The sequence below is a fragment of the Trichosurus vulpecula genome, chromosome 6 (genome assembly GCF_011100635.1).
Source record: "Trichosurus vulpecula isolate mTriVul1 chromosome 6, mTriVul1.pri, whole genome shotgun sequence".
Taxonomy (NCBI): domain Eukaryota; kingdom Metazoa; phylum Chordata; class Mammalia; order Diprotodontia; family Phalangeridae; genus Trichosurus; species Trichosurus vulpecula.
This window is the reverse complement of record NC_050578.1, coordinates 95,700,212-95,723,782: the sequence shown is the minus strand read 5'-3', so window position 1 is coordinate 95,723,782 and position 23,571 is coordinate 95,700,212. Positions and strand designations below refer to the sequence as shown.

The 23,571-nt window shown below is 36.5% G+C and overlaps 1 protein-coding gene across 1 annotated transcript in view; it reads right to left on the bottom strand.

The window, feature by feature from the left end:
• The window catches only part of PDGFC (platelet derived growth factor C), a 243,130-nt gene that overhangs the window by 21,134 nt on the left and 198,425 nt on the right, over positions 1-23,571 (bottom strand). The gene's annotated exons all lie outside the window — the stretch shown is intronic.

Sequence of the window (23,571 nt, the reverse complement as noted above, 5' to 3'; positions counted from 1 at the left end):
ATGGGGAAACTGAGGCAAATAGAGTACTTTATCCAGGGTGACCTAGCTAATAAGTATGTGAGGCCAGAGATGATTTGGGGTTTTCCTGACTCCAGGCCCAGCACTCTGTCCACTGAGCCACCTAGCTGTCTCCAAAAGCATGCATAGGGACATTCAAATTGAGGAGACCACTATGTGAATATAAAATATGACATAATTATGTAGCACTCTGAAAAGGTCCACAAATATCACACTAGAATGTGGACTTGGTTGTCATAAGGGTAGATTAAACATAATTTAATTTTCTCAAGCATCTATAAACCAAATGGCAATAATTAACTTGTGAGCAAGTTTCACGTGGTCTTAAACATCAGAACAGAAGAGGTTTATGTTCAGAGTATTGCTTTAAGAAGGATTTAAAACAGATACCAAAATATGGAGACAACAGAATATAGTATAAATAATACTGGATTCATAGTCAGTAGACCTAGATTTGATACTGTATTTGTCACTTGCTACCTATGTGATCTTGGGAAAGTCATTTTCTTTATCTGTAAAAAATTGGGGGGGCGCATTGGGACTAGATGTTCTAAAGTCTCTTCCTGTTTTAAATCTTATAATTTTCACCTGGATATTGTCTGTATATTTCATTGCCTGATTGACCTTAGGACTTGGTTTCTTAATTTCTCAAATGGTCAAACTATATAAGGATTCTTCACTATTTTGTATCATAAATTACTTTGACAGCCTGGTAAAGCCTACAGATATCTTCTCTTACTTGGGGTTAAAGTGCTAGAGTCTATTCCTGTAGAAAGCAGAACTTTGCTCAGCAAGGGTGGGCACTGCTTAGCTTTCTCTGGCTGCAATGACTTTGACTGAATTGCTAGAGAAAGCTTAGATTTATGTGGATTGGTAGGTAAGGGAGGCACATCTTTTCCAAGTAAAGCTGGTGGGCATCCAGGACGCCTACTTTTGACTGAAGATTTGTTTCTACCATTTTTATGAATGTCAGGATTGTATTTGTGCATTAATCTCTGATGCATCATTAGAACTTCTGGTTCTATAAGTACAAAACGGGCAGGTGCTTGTTGCTAATAAACCTCAGCTGATAGAAATAGCTGCACATTCTTGGGTAGAATATTATTTTTAACTAGAATAGAATAAAATACATAGTATTACAAAGAAAAACAATTAATATTGAAATGCAAATATCAAAATATTTTAAAAAGCTAATTCACAGACCTAACATTAGGAAACACTACTAAACAGTCTTTGCTGTTCTACATCAAAGATCTGATCTTCATCCCTATAAGCAGAATAAATTTTAGTCATAAAGCTCAATATTCTCTCTTGTCAAAAAAAAAAAAAAGTAAATCAAGAACTTGCCACTTTAAACCAGGGTTTAGAAAAAACATCTAGTGCAAAATGATTGCCAACAGATCAGATTCTTCAAGGGTTAGCCTAACCTGCAGGATGTATTCCTACTTTTATTTATGGAAAAAAAAAAATTCACCCTTGTGATCACCAGGCAAAACACAGCCCTGGATGACATCTGGAAGCTCAAGGCAACAAAGTTTACTGCCAAAACCAGTTTCCTAACTTATTTCTCCTCCAAAGTTACCCTTCTAAATCAACATTTTTGTGTGTTTTTGGTTTAGTGTGGTCAAGATGTTTTAAGAGTAAGTTTCTTGCTTTTTCTCAGAAGAAAAGTTGACATTCTGTTTAGGATACTACATAGGATCAAAACTTTACATTCTAAAGTATTGTTAATTTTTCAAAGGCTATGGTTTCCTTATCTCTGGAGAAGCATATCTTTTCTTTTTATTAGAATTTTTGTGGCTAGTACAATTTTAAAAATATCCCATTTACAATGAATCTTCCTTAGACAAATATACACCACACAAACGTTTACCTTGGGTATCATAGCAACAGCTGCAAAATATTTAGGCCCCACAAAGATTTATGCTGCAGCTTTCTTAGCCAACCTCATACAATACATTTGAAACTGATAAGAAGCCTTTCCTCTCATGCATACCTACCAGAAGGGTTAGGAATGCAGATTAGACTTTACTGTTGCAGTTAAAAAAAATGTTAATCCAGGAGGTGGGGGGGGAAGAATGTCCCCTATTGTGTCATACCACCTCTTAAAGGTGTATCTAATCTCATTTAAGTTCTGTCAAGCTGTTATACTGTACATGTATCTGCATTTTAAAGAGCTTAAGAATCAGACAGGGCACACTTACAGAAATGGCTGCCAGGATAAATCAACAAGAGGTTTTGCAGAGACACAGGAGTACCCTGGAAGAATGTCCTCAGAGATGGTTCTTTGTCCTCACCTTCACCCTTTTCTTACAAGAAAACTTCCCCGAGGTTGTCCGGAATAGGCCGGGTAATATTTTAATACTATTTTTATACAAACACAGAAAAAGGAAACTCATAAAATCTCAAACAAGCAGAAGTGTTTTAATTCATTTTGGGGACATGTATTTGGGGGAAATGAAGATCATGACCCTCCAGGTGATAAATCTTGGGCATGATGCACAACTGGGCTGACATGAAGTTCTAATCTTTGAGAGATTTTCACCTAAGTTAAATAAGAATATAAAACAAAATAGCCTATACACAAGGTGTTATTGATGAGGCATGATGATACAGAATAATGTGCAACAGACAACACTTAAACTCATAATTTTGAGGTTCCTCTGGTTTCTTCAAATCAAAACTGAAAGTTAAGTTCAAAGGCCTTCGGGCCTTGGGCAGGCCTTGAATAACAGAAATGTTATTATCTTGGATTAAATAGTGGGAAAAGGGTAGAGGGAATCTGAAAGTATTTGAGGAAAACTATGTTCTAAATAAAAGTATGATGATCCACCTATCAGTCATTTTGAATTCACTTCCTTGTTGGAAAAAAATGATGGGCCAAAGAGTTCTTACTGACTGAATTTCAGTTAGAATGAAACCATCCTACCACTTTAAACTAATTATATTTATAGATTAAATTAGTACCATTTCCAAATATACCCACCCCACCCCACAAAAGCAATAGCAATCTGCAATCACTTGATCAATAGATAGACTCCCTAATAAATCTTTTTGCTCAACAGAGCTAATGTTAATTACAGCAATTCAAAAATCACTCTAGTTTTGTGCCGGATTTCAAGGTCTTCTTATTTATTCTGAGGAGGTAACTACTCTAGAACATGAATCAATTTGCCAAGCATTTCTAAGCTTTAGTCTTTATCAAGTCTACACATCAATTTGCCACTGGACATAGCAGTTCTAAGTGGCCAGATTTTGAACATGCTGTTACTTCCTTAAGCACCTGATGTCAGGCGCGGTTACAAATATTATAAACTCACTGCTAATCATATATATGCAAACCTATTCTCTCCCATCCAACAAACAGAGAGCTCTTTTCTAATGAGTCCAGTCTTCTCATTATGTGGTCAAGGTACTTAAGCTTCAGCTTCAGTACTTGATCTTTCATTGAGTAGCCTAAATGAATTTCTTTAAACATTGACTGATGTGAACTGGGTTCAATTCTGTACCTCTGACAACAGGATTATTTGTTGAGAAAGTCACTTAAACTCCCAGCTTAGCTTGAAGAGAACATGGTGCTTGCTATGGTAGAGGAAGTTTCCTATTCTAGTAAAATAAGAGATTCCATCTGTTATCCACACACATACATACAGACATGCATATATAACTATGTATGTAGGTATGATGCATGTGTATTTATAAGCTTCAGTTACAAGTATATATGTATTATATATAAGCTTAAGTTACATATACATATATAGTTTTATACATATAAGCTTCAGTTACAAGCATATAATATATATAAAATAAATAAATAAAACATAATACATTAATAAACAATGTGTATATATGTGTGTATAAAGCATAAAGACATACACATATAGCTTAAATTCTGTTATGCAGGGGTAACTATTTTTGGTATAACACACATCAAGAAATTTCATTTCATGATTTATTTTGGTATGTAAGTGGAGTGACATTACCTATGTATGTTACTCAGTTTTCAATGATAAACACACCCAACATTCTTGTAACACAGACACGGCATATCACAGCTTGTCCTGCCCTGCAGGGAAAATCTTTGAACAAACTATTTTTCCCCCACTAAAATAGATTTATACATAGCAGTTGTCTGGGAAGGTGTATGTGTCAGGTGGGGGGAGGTAATAAGGAGAGAAATAAGGATTAAACTACAAATTCATCTAATGCAATTCTCCAACACTATGAAAAGTTTTTTAGACAGAATATTTAACTCACATGATTCCTATCTTTTATGACCAGGGTTCTTACTCTTCTTTGTGTCATGAACAGTCTGGCAGTCATGGCAGTTGGTAAATCCTATGGACCCCTTCTCAGAATTATGTTTTTAAATCAAGGAAATCATTAAATATTAAATCAAAGAAATGCTACGTTTCAGAGACAGGTTAGAAAAAACAAAGATGTATTTGGACCTGCTTTCCCCTCTACCCCCAGCTCCGAAATCTATGGATCCTTTGGATAGCAGGAACCTTTGGACACTAGGTTAAGTGTCCCTTCTTTTGTGAGAAGTTTTCAATGAGCAATAAATGAGCCACAGATGAACTCCCTGGCTATTAGAACACTACAGGTGAAACATAAAGTACAATAAAACAAAACCACCTCTGAGAGGTGTGCTGCGTTATCTATGTTCACACAACAAGAATATGAATCAACTGAACATGTCAGTTATACTTAGTGAGGAAGGAAGGAAGGGAGGGAGGGAGGGAGGGAGGAAGAAAAGGAAGAAAAGAAGAAGGGAGGAAAAGAGGGAGGAAGAGACACATTTATGAAGAGTCTACTATGTGCCAGGGGCCAAATGCTTTACAAATGCTCTGGATCCTTACAACCACCCCAGGAGGTAGGTGCTATTATTAGCCCCCTTTCACAGTTGAAGAAACTGAAGCAAAAAGAGTTTAAGTGACTTGCCCATGGTTACCCAGCTACTAAATATCTGAAGTTGAGTTTAAACTCAGGTCTTCCTGACCCCAGACCCTGCACTCTATTGCACTCTACTCCCTGCACCATCTAGCTGACTCTTAGTAAATGGTCTAACTTTGCCAAGGGTAGAAAAAAGAATAGACAATAACATTAACAACTGCTGACCAGTGCTAAGAAATGAAAGAATGAGAATACAAATGAGGATAGGGACCTAGAAAGCTCAAAATGTCTAAATGAACTCTGACCCTGGCAAAGACTCATATCATGCAACCAACAGGAGAAGTTCAGTCCCCATTATGTGCAGTGGGAAGCACCATAAGAACTTTGAGGACCCAGAAGGTCTCCATTTATATAATCTCCTCCCTATGCTGGATAGTGTAAGAAGCCTGGTGTTTAAATTCTAGTTTCGCCACTTACTAAGCTATGTGGCTTTTGGTAAGTTTCTTAACTGTCCTGTGTTCCACTGATAATATGGAGATGCTAGTACTTGCAAAGTTTCCTCTTAGGAGTCTGTTTTATTAATTGTAGAGTACCATGTACACCTGAGGTAATATCATTCTCATTATAGTTTATATAATGCTTCGAGGCTTACAAAAAACTGTAAACACTGTATTCTTTTACCCTCGTAACTCTTGGAGGTAGGTACTCTTATTGTTCCTACTTTACAGACAATAATAATATATAGCACTTGTGATGTACCATGTGGGCAGTGAAGTGGCACAGTGGATAGAGCATTGGGCCTGGAATCAGAAAGACCAGAGTTCAATTTGGCCTCAGACACTTACTAGCTGTGTGACCCTAGCCAAGTTGCTTAACCTCTGCCTGCATAAAACTGGAGAAGGAAATAGCAAAGTACTTCAGTCTCTTTGTCCAAGAAAGCTCCAGACAATTGATCCACGGGGTCCTGAAGAATTGGACACAAGTGAACAAACAATAAATGTGCCGTACGCTGCGCTAAGCACTACTATTATCCCCATTTTACAGAGTAGGAAACTGAGGCAGAAATAGGCCAAGTGACTTGCCCAGGGCCACACATTCAGCAAGTGTCTCAGGCAGAATTTGAACCTGTATCTTCCTGACTCCAACATTCCTTCACTATCCCACATTACACGACCCTACAAGTCTGAATTTTGTAGAATTCTCTTTAGCATTAAATGTATTCATTCCCCCACACAATCCTTAGCAGTTCTCCATGGCCAAATTGATAGCATTTCCCCTGATCTCTATCACCATTAGTAGAAATTCCCAATGTGCTGCTGTGTCATTATATCCTCCATTCTTCCGTGAATGTCGCACAAGTGCACACAGTTGCACCCATCGTATGGGTGCATACATACCCCAGACACCTACACTTGAAATGGCTTTGAACGTCATAGCTAAATAACCATTTCCTTTTAAGACAGGACTTACTGAAGTGAGAACCACCATAAAAGGATCATCGATGAGGATATGGACATCCTCTATCCGGCTAGAGTTCAAGAAGCCGCTTAATGAAAATTGCTACCATCACCCTCAACAGAAACTAGTGAAAGCTGTACCTGACTGATGAAATATCACAGTTGTAGAGAGAATCTTCTCTGTGTAGAAGAAAGGTATCATATGAAATACCAGGACCCCTGTCCCTGACCCCATGCCTGCATTCTAGAATCTCTGGACATCGGATGAAGAGAAAAATCGTGCATTGAGCCATTATGCTACAATCCATTTTCCTGGAATAGCAGCCATTGGGTGTTGTGAAGAGATATTAGGTAGGCTAGAGGATTCAATATTTAGCCATCATCAACTGCACAAATTACACGGACTTGGACTATGAATGGGTGAGTGGATTATTTCATCCCACACAGGTCTGAGCACTTTTCATAGGCATAGCCAGCATTGAGTGCTACTAATTCAATGATTTTTTTCGGTAAGAGAGAATTTCTAGGAAAAGTTGTCCATTACACTATGCTAAATTGGGAAAATACAGAAGCACATTTGGATAAAATGTTCAGTGACATAGTTTGAAACAGAGACGGTTGTGGAATTCAAAGAATTCACAGAATTACAGGATCTACGTGCTCCAAGGGATTTGAGGGACATCTAGTCCATGCTCCGGCTTCTGATCTAACAATGGAATCTCTTCTATAACATCCCTGACAGGCGGGTCACTCTTTCTCTGCTTGAACACTTCCAGGAACAAGGAGTTTATGATTTTGCACAGTGCCCTTCTCCCCTTGGGGACACTTTTCATATTTAGGAAAGTTCTTGTGTTAAACCAAAATCTTCCCATGTAGAATTTCCCATGGTCCTGATTTTCCCCTTTGGACCAATATGGAATAAATCTAATCCCTCCTTTAATTTGTTGACCTTCAAACTCTTGAACAGAAATATTACATCTTCCCTAATATTTTCTCAGGTTAAATATTTACAGTTCCTTCACTTATACCTTTAGAAACTGAACCACGAATTCCTCAGTTAATAAGAAAATTAGATTGATTCTTATCTTATTCCTTGGAAATACGAAGTTTCACTAACTACTCAGTTCAACAGTCAAACAGTGTGTTGTTACAGAAAAGCATTCCTTATTTGAAGTCAAAAGACCTAGCTCTTCACTGTTGATCTGAACTTGAACAATCTCCTTAATCTCTTCAATTTCCTCACGTGTATAAAGAAAGAACAGATAGCCATAAAGGTCCTTTTGAGACCTGGATCTATAGCCTCGCCCTGGTCTCATGAATTTCACCACTGACCATTCCATTAATAAAAATACAAGTACTGACAGCAGCATTAATATTAGCTCATTTACTAAACAATTTCTATTCTAAACAAGAAAATATTTTGTTTCCAAATGATTTCAAACAAAGGATTTGAACCCTTCCACAGAGTAAATGTTCATATAATTTCAGACACTGCCAATTTTCAAAATCAATTAAGTGGAAGCCATTTGAAAGTGAATATTCATATTGTGAAGGCTCTCTCTGAAATGGCTTCTGCCTTTTCCCATAAATTATTTACATTTTAAGGTATTTTATTCTTCTAAATTTCTTATTTTCCTGTTCACTGATGCAGATGTACTGGATGCCTTGTGATGATTTTATGTAGAATATATGGAAATAATTATATACCCATACCGGCAAAATTGTGGTTTTTATATGCTCTGGTGAACTGTGGTTTCAGCTTGGGCTGCTGTCATTCATAATCTAGGAAGTGGTTACTTTTGTTTTTTAGTTTTAAGTTCAAAATAACAAAATCTATGACAATTGCATTAACCTCTTTCCATTGGTATTTAAAACAAAGATGGCATAATACTTTAGTAACCGAGCAAAGCTGTTTCACAGTGAACTTTGCAAATGTTTCAGGATTCTATTGAGTCCAGTGGTACAGACTGAAGGTATTCATTGCACACACACTAAACAGATCGAAGGAAGCTGGCAAGGCATGGGTTTCCCCCTTTAATCAAACACAGAGGGAGAGAGAAAAACTTTATGAATCTTGAATGGAACTATGGGAAAATAAATCTCTGAAATACCACTAAAACAGTCATGTAATTCAAAATGAGGTTGAGGAACATAATTCTCTCTTGAAAACTTTATTTTGTTAAAACATATGAATTTGTTTTTGAGAATGCTTATCTAAATGCCATTAAATATCTAAAAAAGACCTAGTCTTCCTGTCTTGCTCAGGCTAGAAATGCAGAGGCCAGTCATGGGCTTGATCCCAGATATTCACAGGGAGTTTGGAGTTGCTCTGTTTCCAACTTGGAAACTTGTTTCCAACTTGTTTGCCCCTTGTTAGGAAACCTGGTAACAACTCACTCTGGAGGGCTTGCGATATTAATGCTGAACTAAATTAGTGTGGGATACCCAATCAGCTTAGCCCATGGCTCAGAATTTCAGAGCCTACGATATCTACCAGCCTCAGGCTTCCTAGCAACAGGGACTGCAAACATGAGACACCATTGGTGCTAAATTCTATGTCTTGTTCAATTCATCACATCAGAAATAAATGAGATAAAATATGTAAAGCATTTTGCATGCCATAAAGCACTATATAAAAGACTATTATTATATAAAATGACTCACAAAAATGCAAAAATCAAATGCAATCAGAAGGAGAAGGCTTGCCACCAAAATGGCAATCACTCAGTAGACTGCCCTTGACCTCCATGCACAGAGCTCACTTATTCAATGGAAGTATACCACATGTACAGAGCAAAGGAAAAGAATATTTCTTTAACTAGATAATGGGGAGTAGCTAGTAACAGGGTCTGTGACCATTACAACATTCTAAAATTATGTGAACATTAAAATACTAGCAGATACGAGCTCTGAGTATTATGAATTCACTGGAAGTGATGACTCTTATTCATCAGGAATAGTTAATCAGATTGCCAAAGGATATTAACTAAGCACATATCATTCTTAATAGAACCAGCTAAGTGTATTGGAAAGGCCACTGAATTGCAGAATACCTATTTTTGATTCTGGATTCTTCTATTTATTCTCTGAATTTGGGTAAGCCAAGTTCAATGTCTTGGCCTCAGTTTCATTTCCTTGGACTAGATGATCTCTGAAGTCTCACCCATCTACTCTACATACTATGCTCCTAATAATCAAATGAATATTCACTTTCAAATGGCTTTCACTTAATTACTTTTGAAAATTGGCAGTGTCTGAAATTATATGAACATTTACTCTGTGGAAGGGTTCAAATCCTTTGAAATAATTTGGAAACAAAATATTTTCTTGTTTAGAACAGAATGTAATATTTGTTTAAAAAAACACTCATCACGATGTCTAGAACATAGTATTCCAACACCACTGCCAATAATGTACAAACCAAGATAAAGGGAAATACATCTCACCTCCAGAAACCTTAAATATAAAATGAACTGCAATAACCACGGTGTTTATTTATTGTTAAACAAGTATAGAAAATTTGGTGAAGTTTTAAAATTTGCTAAGAAGTGGGAATGACATTGTATAATGCCAAGAAAGAACGTCACTGAATATAAAGTGGTATCTAATGGTGAGGAGACCAAGAAATACTATGTTTAGAAAGTTTATATCCTGCCCTACAGGAAAAAAAAAAAGTACATTTGGGGAGTTGCTTGCTTTGCTACTTATGCCCATTGTCTGTGTCTCAGCTCAGAGAATCTGATTATAATTCTGTTTACTCCACCATTACTAAGGGTGTTCTGTTGGATCCCTGTACAGTTAGATCCATCTTTAGGTAGATGCAGGATAAAACACATCTACAGCATTTCTGTAGTTCACAGCTATAGATACAGTTCTAAGAATTCTTTACCATATTCCACTGAATTTAACCTTCGACCAACTTAACATTTTCATCAAGTTCCACACCCAACAGGAAGTCACAGTTCTTATTGTTAACCATCTTTCTCCTCTTTTTCTTTGGTTGGTAAAACACTATCCTATTCTAGTTCATTTACCCCTCTAACTACTCCTCTGCTTCGTTTTCCACTATTTTTCTTCTTCCTCCTACGTAAATTGAAGTATCCTCCAAAGTTCTGCCCTTAGAAGCTCCTCTCTTTCATTAATCTCATTCCTTCTCACAGCCTGAACTATGGCTACCCTCCACATGGCTCACAAATATACCTCTCTCTTGAATCTGCCCCAAGTTCTATATATACATCTCCAACATGGAGAAGTTAGGGAAGACATCTTAAAGACAAAAAGGCCAGAACCAAGTCTCCTGGCTTTGCTCCAAATAGCAGTAATTTCTGACTTCATTATCCAGCCAACATTTATTAAGTTTCTTATAAAGGAAAGTAGGGTATTATATTGGACTTTTCCTCATCTTCCCCATGGAATCAATAACCAGATTTTGTTGATGCTACCTTTTCAATGTCTCTTCTTTCCTTTCTATTTCCACCACCAATGCGAAGGTTTAAGCTCTCATTAGCATTTCCTTGGATTATCGCAATAGCTAGTACAGAGAAGTCATTTAATAAATGCTTGTGGAAATGCAGTGGAGTACCTGCTTCACTTATCTTCCTTCCTTCCCCCACTCTTCCCCTCTTATCTACCCTTCACACCACTGCTCTTAACCCCTCTTATTCATAGCTATGTACCTATGCAATTTTTCCACTTGAAACTTATGAATAGCTTGCATTTATATTTACTGGAGGAAATGATTTCATATTAACATGTAGGCATGCTACTATATATGTGTGCATATATATATATATATATACATATGTACACATAATTTGCATATACATATATATTAAACTTCTATCAATATGCGTATTGGTTTCTTAGATCAAAATTGGCATTTAAAACATGTACATGTAAGTACATGTCAGACTATCAGATATAGTTTAGGACTTAAAAAAGACTTGTTAAATCTCAATATTAAATGGCAGAAAGATAATTCTGCCTTATAGTTTTCCTAGACAGCCAAACTACGGGTTGAGTAAAGCAATATGCTAGCATTCATTTCAGGAAATTTATGACCAGAAAAGAAAGTGGCTAAGCCATTTAGTGAAAGTGAGGACTAACTGATGGTTAGACCGTGTGCTCTATCTTTACCATTGTTCACATCAATGAGATTGCATATCTTTTCTAGTGTCTAATTCATCCTTCACGTACTGCCAAAGTCATCTTTTGAATGTATAACTCAATTATATCACTTCCTTGTTCAATGATCACAAAAAAATGAGTAGTTCCTTAATGCTTATAAGACTTTTAGGGAGAGAAAACAGTATTTGATTTCTCAATTTCACATATTTTCTGCCCAACTCAATAGAGATTTACATTTTAAACATCAGCCTTTCAAAACTGCAACTTTACACGGATTCTGTACATTTTTTAAAGTTCTCATACTTTGTTATCCTGTTGAGATATCTTCAAAAAACAGATAGTAATGAAACCCATGCAAAGCAGAAACTGTAATTACTTAAAAAAAGAAAAAAACTAAACCAAACCAGATAAAAACCCACTTTATAAAGATTCAGGGGTGAGCAGTAACCTAGAGAACCCCTCTTTCCCTCACAGAAGCCAGAGAAAATGTTCCTTTTATCAAGCAGTGCATCCTTTTAAATACTTTCCACTGACAATAGTGTCTTAAAGGCAATTTCACCTTTTATTTCCACGTTGTCAAATTTGCATGGATTCAGGTGAAACCTCACCACCAAACACCTCCTCCTTTTTCCTTCTGTTCCTCTTTTTCCTCCGTTTTCTTCCTCCTTCTACTTTTTTTGTTTACTAATACGGATTTGAAACACATATTCATAGGTCATTATTAGTTTCAAATCTTGTGAAAATTGTTTCCTTGAAGATTGATGCCTATAGATTTGGATTGACTAAATAAGATGTAACACATGAATATAAACGCAATAGTTTTGTGCTTTAACGAACAATGGATATGATATATACAGGTAAGCATGGAGAGATGTATGAATTGATGCTAAGTGAAACAAGCAGAAGCAAGAAAACAATACACACCACTACAATGATATAAATTAAATAAACAACAGTCAAAATGGAATTCTGTGAAACTATCATGACCAAGCTTGACTGTAAAGAGGAGATATGATAATTTTATAAAGGTAAGAGACTATTAGAACACTGTATATAATGTTAGACTTAGTTTTGAGGAACTGCTTTCCCTCTTTCTTTAAAAAGTAATTATAAATATACATATACCCACATATAGACACATATACATACACATACACACATATATCCATACACAATACATATATGTGTGTGTGTGTGTGTGTGTGTGTATGTATATAAATTGCCATATGAGTTTTTAGGAATTGTGGCTTTCCTATCCTAAAAAGAGACTGAATGACCATAAAATTCACAAGGGATAGAAAGAGTCCAGAAATGTTGAAGCTCTCTGTGGAGAAACAGCATGGGATGTGAAGGAAGGAGTATACGTGTAGCAACGATCTTGCTAGCAGCTCCTGTGCCTGTGCAAAACCAACAACCAGCACACAGAAGCCGCTAACACAGGTTTTTTGATCTGCTTTACTAAGGAAAGTAATTTTAAGGGGTTAACAATCTCACTTTAATCCAACATACAAACATAACTCAGTTTGGGAGGAAAAGCCAGCACCCTGAACTTCAGAGTAAATATAAACAAATTACAAACAGAGACAATATAAACAGACCAAATCACAATTCAGTTACCAAAGAAGAACCAATGGATCTGGGTTAGCAAAGCAGGGGGACGGTGTTTCAACAATCCGGCTAGCAGCTTCTGCGGGGGTGCAAAATCCACCCACAGCCAGCGCCCAGAAAGCTGCCAACAGCACAGGTTCTTTTGATCTGCTTAACTAAGGAAAGCAAGGTGAAGGGGTTGACAAGCTTACTTTAATTCAGCATACAAATATCATTCACTTAGTTCAGAGGAAAAATCCAGCACCCTGAACTTCAGAACAAAATACAAACAAATTACAAACATCAACAGACAGACCTTGTCTGATTCAAATCCTAATACATAGTTACCAGAGCTCAACAAAGTTTCAGCATCCAGATTTACAAGCTGGAGGGCTCCTTAGCTACAGCTGCCCGGAGTCCCCTCATCAACACCATCTCGAGAGCCCTTAAACAAATTAGAAACAGACAGACCCAATACAATTCATAGTTACCAATGTCTAGGTTCAGCCCGGGAGCTCAGAACAAGGGCTGGCCCAGTCACGCACCACCACTGCTGTGGGTAAGAAAGCTCCAAAAACAGACAGCCAACCCCCGGTTTTTATATTTTTTCAGCATCAGGGGTGAGTCACACATGAGACTCACCCATGTGACCTAGAATCCTCACAAAGAGATGGACTTAAACCCACATGGTCTGAGAGCCTCTGCTCTCTCGACACTCAACTAGGCCCTCCCTGGAGTTAGTCCCACCTTGGGCCCCACCTTAGTTGTCAATCCACACCCACTAAGGTTTTACACATAATAGTGGTTTGGGCCTGGGGCTTAGCACCTAGTAAGGCTCAGTGAATTACTCAAAGGGAACAAAAGCCAAACTATTCAAGGGGACTTGTTGAACTAAGTGCTAAGGAGCCTATTTTGCTTACCAACACAGATGGCTACAATGGCTTGGCCAGAGTCTCAACACTCCTTCCATGAGTGAGACCCAAAAGTCAAACACCAGAGCCCTGGGGCACTTGCTTACCTCAGTGCTGAGAAGCACACAAACAAAGAACAGTGAAAAATCCCATTTTGCTGGCCATTACACTTGAAAGGCAAGACTTCTCAAAGGTACTTAATCACCTCAGCATTCCAAAGGAGAAGACAAAAAAAGTCCTGCCCTGTTTACCATTACATTGTCTTAGGGAGGAGAACCGCTCCAAAGGCAAAAAAGATTCCATTTTACCTGCCCCATTCAAACAAAGGCCAGAATCATTAAAGGCACTTTAGAGAAGAACAGCAAAAAGTACCGCCTCAATTACTGATATGACATGCAGCAACAGTGAATCAAAAGTAGAGTATACTGCTATCCCAGACTAAGCATAAGTGTGAGCAGCTGTGCCTTCCTTTGTTTGCTGAACCCCTTATGGAGTCATAAGACGAATCTTGGCCAAAACTTGCCCTGCTGTATATACCACATGCTGCTGCTGAAACCTAGTGAATTTATTCACTCTCCATTCAATTTCCTGTACCCTGTACCCAGTGTCCTATCTCCCCCCCACTTCCAACCTAGTATCTGCCAGGTAAATCAATATCATGTACTTTTTGGAGTTTTTTTTTTTTCTGCTCTCTTACATTATATTTATTTGCTATTTTTATTTGTAATGAGTTTTGTCTCCAGATAAATATAAGCTAATTTTTATTGCATTCTAAGTGTTTGTTGTAGAGGGTGTGGTGAGGAGGGAGTGCAATGACTAATAGGAATTTACAGAGTAAACTAAAGGGCAGAAAAAACAATGTCTGTTCAACAGTTCTGTTAAGAAATGATGTCTTCCCTAATCTGGGAGCTCTGAGCTTTACTGACCTTATTTATTAATAAGGGAAATGGATAACATGAACCAACAGAGACATTGTCATGAGCTGTTAAGAAAATAATGAAGTTATATTGAGGTCTTTAGTGGAACCTAGAGAAGTGAGGAGGAGGGGGTTCCCTGAGAAGAGGAGAAGAAATGGATATATGGGGAAATATGTAAAACAAAAGATCAATAAAATTATATATTTTGAAATACAAATTTTAAAAATCTTTTTTGATAAGTATCCATTGTAAAACGGTTCATAGTGTTTTTAGAAACTTGTACTTAATTACTATTAGCACAGAAACCTAAAGTAAAAGCTACATGCTGGAACTTACATGTAACTCAGAAGAAAAATGGTGGGACAAAGAAATGTAGTTATTTATCCAAGCTGAAAACAGGAGGGCATACCCTGCTGGAGAATGGTATGCTCATAATTTTCAGTGTGGTATACTTTCTATTATCCCACAGTTATCCCCTTTTCAGCTCTGAGTGTTACCAGTAAGGCTAACAGGATATTTGTTGGTAGACCAGCTAAAGGACAGCCAAGTAGCACATTTGCTACAACATCAGGAGAATGAAAATGCCACAAACATTATGCCATGTGCTCCCTAACTTGAATTAATCCCAGTTGCCTCTCCTGGAAAACTCCAGAGGGACGCTAGATACCAGCAATTCTCATTACTGGTTACTGGGTCATTTCCGACAATACCTAGTTTGGTCATTCAAAGAAGCAAGGATATTTAAGGATTATGACACATTATTCCTGTTTCTTGAAACCTCAGACATAAATTTGGTCTTAACCAATATTACATGCAAAATTTTTACAGGAAATCCTAAGCAAAACAACATGAGGAAAAGATGCAAGGAATATGTAAAAATATGTCCCAGAAGGGGATTGCACAAAACAGGGTTTGGATGCTAAAAAATGAAATATGAGAAAATTATATTATAGAAAAAGTAAAGGCTTGATCATTCAAAGTAAATTCTAGTTAGAGGTAAAATAAAACTTTGAAAAACTGCAATGAAAAGCAAGGTATCATTTACTGATCATAATTTAGCTAAATATTTTTGAGGACAATTTAATATATGTATGATAAAAGTCTGTGGCTACTATTTATACCACATATAACACCATTAAATTTACTAAGACCACAAGAACATGTAGTGAAGACTGGATAAGGACACTCATATTTTGCTTAGAAGAGTTTAAAGAAAAAGGAAATTTAAATAAAGATATAAGGTAAATATAGGGATCCTTAATCTGGGTTCTGTGAGCTTATTTTTTTTAAATAATGGTTATCTCAATATAAATGACTTCCTTTGTAACCCTATGTGTTTTATTTTATGTATTAAAAACATTATTCTGAGAGGGATCCATAGGTTTTACCAGATGGCCAAAGGGATCTAACACACACACAAACACACACACACACACACACACACACACACACACACACACACGCAATCAATATTAAGAACTTCTGGTCCAGAGAATATACACACACAGACATATAAATGTGTGTATACATATTCACACATACACACAAATATATGTGTCTATGTATACATATTTTCACAGAACTTTATTCAATGTATGGGGGGAAAAACACAGGCATGCTCAATAATAATGACTTAACTAGAAAGATTCAATATATGATTAGAAAGCTTCAGCTCATGAGAGAAGTGCTCCTAAAATCCTAAATTGTCATTTGACTAAACTTTATAAGATTCTTCTGTGACTGCCTAATGAAATTCTCCCATTGATTAAGCACAAAGAAATTTATGAAAGGCAGATACTTTCTGGTCAACATCTACAAATATCCTCACTTAATTCCTTGGGCATAAGGGTCTAGGAAAAACAAGGTTTACTCTCCTTATCAATTCTCGAACATCACTAATAGAACAGATAGTCATTCTTAACATCAATATGTAAAAGTCTGGAATATGTTGGTATAGGCATGCTACCTAAAACTTGGGAAACATTCTTAAGCCAAGATCTTAAATGACATTCCTTGGAGTCTAGCTTATACACTATTAGGTACAATACATGTGCCTAATATATGTAAATATATGACTATATAAATGTATTGTCATTCTGAATAAAATTATATTTGTAATACTAATGAATTGGGAGGGATTTGGATTATAGTACAGACTGTGGTTATAGCATCTTTCTTAGTGAAAGGGGAAATTTTAAAGGCAGGCAAAATTTTTTTCACCTGCAGCTTGCCTGCATCACACCAAAATAAATCTTGATGGTACTGCTTTGTTGATTAAACAAGTAATTATTGGAGCACACCTTATGTGTCCAGAACCATTCACTTGACTCTGGGAGTAGAAAAGCAGCACTGCCACACATGCCAAGCATATCATCTTTCTGATGATGAGAGGAAAAGGGAATGGAGCTATGATTTCATTGGTGTAAAGGGTCCCTGGTGAGAAATTTTATCAACCAATTTAGGTCAGCACCTTCTCTGCAACTTTTTATCTTAGAGTAATGAGAGGTTAAGTGATTTACCCAAAGTCACAATGCAAGTATATGTCAAGATGGGATTTGAATTCTGATCTTCCTGGCTACAAGGCCAGTTCTTTACACACTATGCCTCTTACACAATTTATCTAGAGGACAACTATCATTACTTTAAAGAACTGGAGAGAAAGGACCAATACGGGAAAATATAAAATAATGGGACAAAGTTGGAATATATGTATATACATATGTATATCACTGCTAAAAGGGCAGTGATAACAGGAAGTGACAGGGATAGGAATAGTCAAGAAAAAGATTGTTGGAGGAGGTAAGTTATGAGTAGATGTTAAAGGAGTTGAGATAGATTTATCTATATTTCTACATTTATATCTATATATTTATAGAGATAAGTCTACTCACCTCCTTTAACATCTATGCCTATATCCATATTAGATAGATAGACAGATAGATAGAAAGACAGAGAGGTAGATAGGTAGGTAGACAGACAGATAGATAAATAGATAGATAGATAGATATCCATATAGATACAGGCATAGGCATAAAGGAAAGAAGAGGACATTTCTAGGGAAAAGGAAATACTCTGGCAGATAAAAAAATGCAGATTTGGCTGAAACATAGGTTCTATTGGGAAGTAGAGAGGACAGAGATGATGAAGGAGAGGGAGAAGAAGGGGGAGCAAAGGGAGAGAGAGTGGAGAAGGAGAGGGAGGAGGGAAGAGATGTGAGAAGGAGACAGAGAGAGGGAGAGGGAGGGAGAGAGAAAGAGGGAGGGAGGAAGGGAAGGAGGAAGAGCGAGAGGGGGAGAGGGGGAGAGGGGAGAGAGAGAGAGAGAGAGAGGAATGAGTGTTAGAGTTCCTCATACACTACTCTAAAGAGTTTAGATTCAACATAAGCTACTTCAGGTTACTAAATTGGACTAAGTTGTTCTGCCATAATGAAAAGGGTAAGTAAATTAGACTAATCTGGTCCAGGGGTTCTCCACCAAGGTAAATTTCAAGGAAGTCTGTGAACTTAGATGGGAGAAATTATGTATTTATTTGCCTTAACCTCCAACTGAAATATACCATGTCTTTCCATTTGGAATGTAGGTGTTAAAGGAGGTATAGGGGTTCCATAGGCTTAATCAGATGGACAAAGGAGTCCATGCATGCAACTAGGAAATAAGATATACAGGCAATGGGGCATAGAAATCTATCTTGCCCTACAAGAAAGTAAGGGAAAAGGGGATGGGGTGGGGCAGGGAGTGGGGTGACAGAAGGGAGGGCTGACTGGGGAAAGGGGCAACCAGAATATATGCCATCTTGGAGTGGAGGGAGGGTAGAAATGGAGAGAAAATTTGTAATTCAAACTCTTGTGAAAATCAATGCTGAAAACTAAAAATATAAAATAAATAAAGGAAAAAAAATAAAAATTAAGAACACCTGCAATAGATTGAGCTTGGAGAAACTGTTTTGTATCACTTGTTAATAATTTTCTTAGCTTCAGAAAAAAATAAGAGGACCTTGATGGCTTGGTCCAACTTATTCATTTTGTAAATGAGGAAATCACTTCCAGGAAAGGTTAGGTCCTTTGGCCAAGGTATTGCAGTTATATGTGCAGTGTTGGAACTGGAACCTAGGTCTACTAATTCCCAGTTTACTGCTTCCCCCCACTATACCACGCTGTGTTTTATATGCCAAACTGCTTTCCAGTATATCAGCACCAAACTTTAGTACAAACATGTTTGGAGATGGCTTTCCCAAAAATTCTGGAGGGCAAAAAAAAATGCTCCATGAATCAACAGACAATTTTCTATCCATGCTTAAAATCTGAATTGGAGAAGAAGAAAGCCAATCATGGTTCTAGTGCTGCTTAGTTCCCTGCTTGCTATATTATCTGAAACCATTTTAAAGATAAAAAACAAGACCTGTTTTCTATAACCTAGAAAAGGGATTCAACATGTAATTTCATTGATATAAGGAACTTCTGAGTGAGAAAACTCTCTCTACCAAAATAAGACAGTCAGTACCTTCTCTGCATTTTAAGTCTTAGAGAATTGCCTAAGGCAACAAGTGGTTAAGTGACTTGTGTAGGACCTTACATAATTATGTAAGTGTCCTAGGCAGCATTTGAACCCTGGGCTTCATGGCTTTGAGGCAACTTTTCTCTCCAGAATGCAACACTTCTTATTATGACCTGAAAGCTAGAAGAAATGGAAGAAAATAAATGGAAAAGATTAAAAAAAAAAGGAGGAAGTGGAAAAATCAAAGAATTAAAAGAAAGAACATTTTATGAAGGCAATGGAAGCAGGAGGAAGCAGAGGAAAAGTATAAATTTATTTCAACTAAATTATCAATGAGTTGCTCGTGAACTGGCCTAGGCAACTTAATAGCCATATCAAACACTGTCTCCATATGAAAATGTATTTTGAGCCTTAAATGAGTTACTTACAAAAGAACTTTTGGATACAATCCATTTATAAGATGATCATTCCCATATGCCTTAGCTTCCCAACTATGTGTAGGTAGAACACGTGCTGCATGTGGGTAGCAATCATGCCTTATTTGTTTGTCAGTAATGCCCACAATACCTTTACTAAGGCACAATGTATGATGTGCTCAAAAAATATTTGCCACACAAGAGGCAAGACCACCGGTTAGGACCGCCTTAGGACTCATGTGAACACCTATGGGTCCCAACACCAAGAGGAGTATCTCTGAATCTTTGTATGCTGGGCTTGTATTATTACTGGAAACAAGAATCTTTTTAAATGAAAAGGAGTGAAAATATGAGATGTTGCCTATTTGGCTGAACACCTTGAGACTGTATAGTCAAAATACAGCTTCAAAACACTGAATGGTAAAATAATCTAAGCTAAGAAACTGCTTACAGGAAATAAATAAAAAGTAAAAGTAAATCCCCAAATAATAACAATTTGATTCTTCCTCTAATTCCAAATGGTTTAGCCAATAGTTTTCCTATTTTCAATGAACTTAAACTGATATATAAATGTCTCTGGCTGGATATCAGCAAGAAAGATGCTTAGCTGGACTTATTTCTAGTGGAATACTTTATCCTTCTATTCCATAGCCGAAACTTACACCTGTCGAAAAAAAATATAGGCAAGCTGAATAGAAATGGGAAAATATATATCATCAATGAAATTATTTTTTTTCCATTGGGGAAAAAATTAATCACAATCCAAGCTCTTATAAAGAACACTGGAAATAGATTCCAAGGAGCCATCTGTATTGAATCTCATCTCTGACAACTGCTACAGCTTTAACCATAGACAAATCACAACCTTTATGAGCTTCAGGTTTTTCATCTGTAAAATGGGGATAAAATGGTATAATGGTAGTACCTACCCAAAAGTTGTGGTAAGGCTTAAATGACAGCTTTCTTTATAAGTGCTAGGTGGTACAGTAAATACAATGCTGAACCTGGGATCAGGAAGACCCAATTTCAAATACAGCTTTAGACTGTTATGAGCTTTGTAACCCTGGGTAAGTCACTTAATCTGTAAAATGTGGATAATAATTATCTGTCTCACAGGGTTGTTGTGAACATAAAGTGAGATGTGTATAAAGTACTCAAAGTGATATATAAATACTAGCTGTGTGAATATTATTATTATTATTAGTGTATATAACTAGAAGCAATATAAGAACTGAAATTAGATTTTTGAATTTATATATTTTCACATTTCCCAACAGCCTCATATTTTTCAAGCTAACATGTCACTATATGTAACTAAACTGTCATTTGTTGTTTTTATTTAATATTTCAAAGGGTGTTTGTTTTTCAGTACATAAAATACAAATCTAAGGTCACAATTTTTTTTAAAATGTGCATGTATATATGTACATATGTATATATACACACACATATATATATAGCACACACATTATAGAGAGACATATATATGTATATATGTGTATATATACATATATATGTATTCTTAAATGAAATAATTGATTATTGTTACACTAAAATTCAGTTACACCTACTTCTCAAAAATGAACAAGGAAGTAAACCTCATCTGAAGGGCACTATAACAAAATGTCCAATATCAGAAATAAAGGTATTGTAACCTTCACATAGGTCAACAAAATTCTTGAGTTTGTACACTTTGTTGCAGTATGCCCAGTGGGCCAGACCAAAGAAGCAGTTATTGGCATGAAAACCTTTTTTTTTTTTTTCCAGGAATAACCTTAATGGAGAAAGAAATAAAACAGAAAATCAATGGGAGAATAAGACGAACAATAGAATGAGAAGCAATTTAATCAAGCATTAAGAGAACTTAGTTTTCTATATACAATGGCCAACATTAAAATAACTCCCCCAAAAGGTCTAAATTCTGACACTTACCAGTAAGACATAATTGCATAAATTTGCCGTTGGCACATAAACGATGAAGATATTGAGGAGACAGAACACTAAGGAATGGAAAGCCTGGGAGGGAAATTCCCCTACTGTTAAAAAATATGGGATATTTGGACAACTTTGGTAGTTGCTTTTATTCTTTTATCAGTGAGAGGATTAAAACACCTTCAAATCATCACTCATCAAATTCCAGATAGAAAGGAAAATAATTGTGTCAGAATACTACTCAGGATTGCTTTTGAAGAGTCTCTCCCAAAAGATGTGTCATCTACTTTAATACCTCCACTTTCAGGTACTGGAAAGTCAAGTTTTGGCATGAATCTTGGCTCTCTTTAACAATTCAATGGCTTTCACATACTCTCCCCCTCCCTCATAAAACTCCTAATTACATTTTCCATGATTTCATCTGAGTATTACCAAGTAGAATACACACTTCTGACAATGAATCAGGGATCTTTTTTTTTAATGCCCTTCTAGCCTCTTATTTTCATATTTATTAGCTATTATAAAAGGACATTCTCAGTCTCATCATCAGTTAACAAACAGCACCGTTTGGAAGATTTGGGGCCAACCAGAATTCCTTCCAATTTGGCCTCACTTCTTTGTGTTCTAAGATGACCACAGACACAACAGCCGCATTTGCCTTCCACAAAGGAAAAAAAAATGACTTTAGCATAAATCTTCAGCTCCCTTAGCCAGACCTGATTTATTAGCATTTGGGGTAACTCAAATATTCTTTCAAGGTGAGGAGATGACAGTTCTTAATCCCTCTTCTGAATAGCTAGGGGCCACATTTAAAAGCAAAGGAAGGTACAATCCAGTTATTTCCATAATGGTTCACATCCATCTGCTCTTAAACAATAGAAAGGCTTCTATTAACAAGAGCTGAATGACATATACGAAGACCAGATACTGGACCCTCAGCCAGATCACAGTGTTGTTTCAGGGCCAAGAATTACTCTTCTTCAGAACTTCAGTGCTTGCAGTAGTCTACAGCAAGCTGCAAAAAACATCTGTAATACCTCATCCCACATGACTAGGGTTAGGGTCATTAGCTTTCTCCATGAGCTTGCTATTCTCAAATTCATGCTTTATATAAGGGGTTCTTCATCTAAGATCCAATACTTAGGGGATTTATCTTTTTAGATAATATTTGATATTTCAATATGTTTTAAAAATATTTTAATAATTGATTTTATTTGTAATTCTATGTATTTTATGTATTTAAAACCAATATTCTGAGAAAGGATCCCTAGGCTTTACCAGGCTACAAAAGGGCTGCACATCACAAAAAAGATTTAAAACCTCTGTTCTACACTAATATTTTATATCCTGCATATGCACATTCAGCAGGGCCAGGGCTCATTAGTGCATTTTTTCAGCTTCACTATATTTATTTTTCAGTTTTATTTTCAACTTCCCTCTCTTCAATTTCAGCCTTTCACAATCCATTTTGGGAAAGCTCTTTGATGCTAATATGCTGCTCATAATTGGGCATGAAGCTGTCAACAATTTAGGCAGCAATGTTTTGACACCTATGAAAATTAGACTGACAAGTGAAATATTGGGAATGCCTAGTAGTTTCTTGCATTTTTAGGTTGCTTACTTTATAATGACTTTTTTAAGTATTGATATTTTTCCTAAATTATAGTGAATATTTCTGGGCAAAAGACCAAAGTTTTATATCTATATCTATATGTATGTATGTATGTATATACACACATATACATGCACATACTTATATGTGTGCATATATACACACATATGAATATTGTATAGAGTAAGTTTTTGTCAATATTCAC